General features: G+C 55.5%; 1 protein-coding gene across 3 annotated transcripts in view; it reads left to right on the forward strand.

The window, feature by feature from the left end:
* LOC107268126 (dachshund homolog 2) overlaps positions 1-454 on the forward strand; it is a 148,313-nt gene that overhangs the window by 83,574 nt on the left and 64,285 nt on the right. The gene's annotated exons all lie outside the window — the stretch shown is intronic.

The raw sequence follows: 454 nt of genomic DNA on the forward strand, positions 1-454 counted from the left end.
GGAGGGTGCGCCCCCCGAAGGGAAGGGGGGGGGCACAGCTGCCGTCGCGAAATTACGAGGTGGAGAGAGTCGCCCGCGACGCCTCTCGAGGAGACTCTTGACAAATGACGGAGGCAACTTTTATTATTTTATATGTCGGGATCGGCGACTGCTCGCCACCGTGTAACCGGGGCTCGATGTCTTTTACATATTTCGTAACGACACACCGAGGGCTGGCGCGGGCTGAGCTGTGACGGGCGGTTTTCCTTGGGGGGTGGAACGGAAGAAGATCGTTTGACAAATGGCTCGGGGTTTTATTAGACAAAGTTTTTAAGGTACTCCCCGGCGAGAACGTGTGGTTACACTAAATAAAGATAAGCTGCGTTCCACGGGGGACGTGCTGACATTTTTCTTCCTTCCACTGAACCGCCACTCTTGTATCAACTGACTCTTTTGCTCCCGGGACCCCCCCCCC

Source organism: Cephus cinctus, unplaced genomic scaffold (assembly GCF_000341935.2).
Source record: "Cephus cinctus unplaced genomic scaffold, Ccin1 Ccin1_scaffold0471, whole genome shotgun sequence".
NCBI classification, from domain to species: Eukaryota; Metazoa; Arthropoda; class Insecta; order Hymenoptera; family Cephidae; genus Cephus; species Cephus cinctus.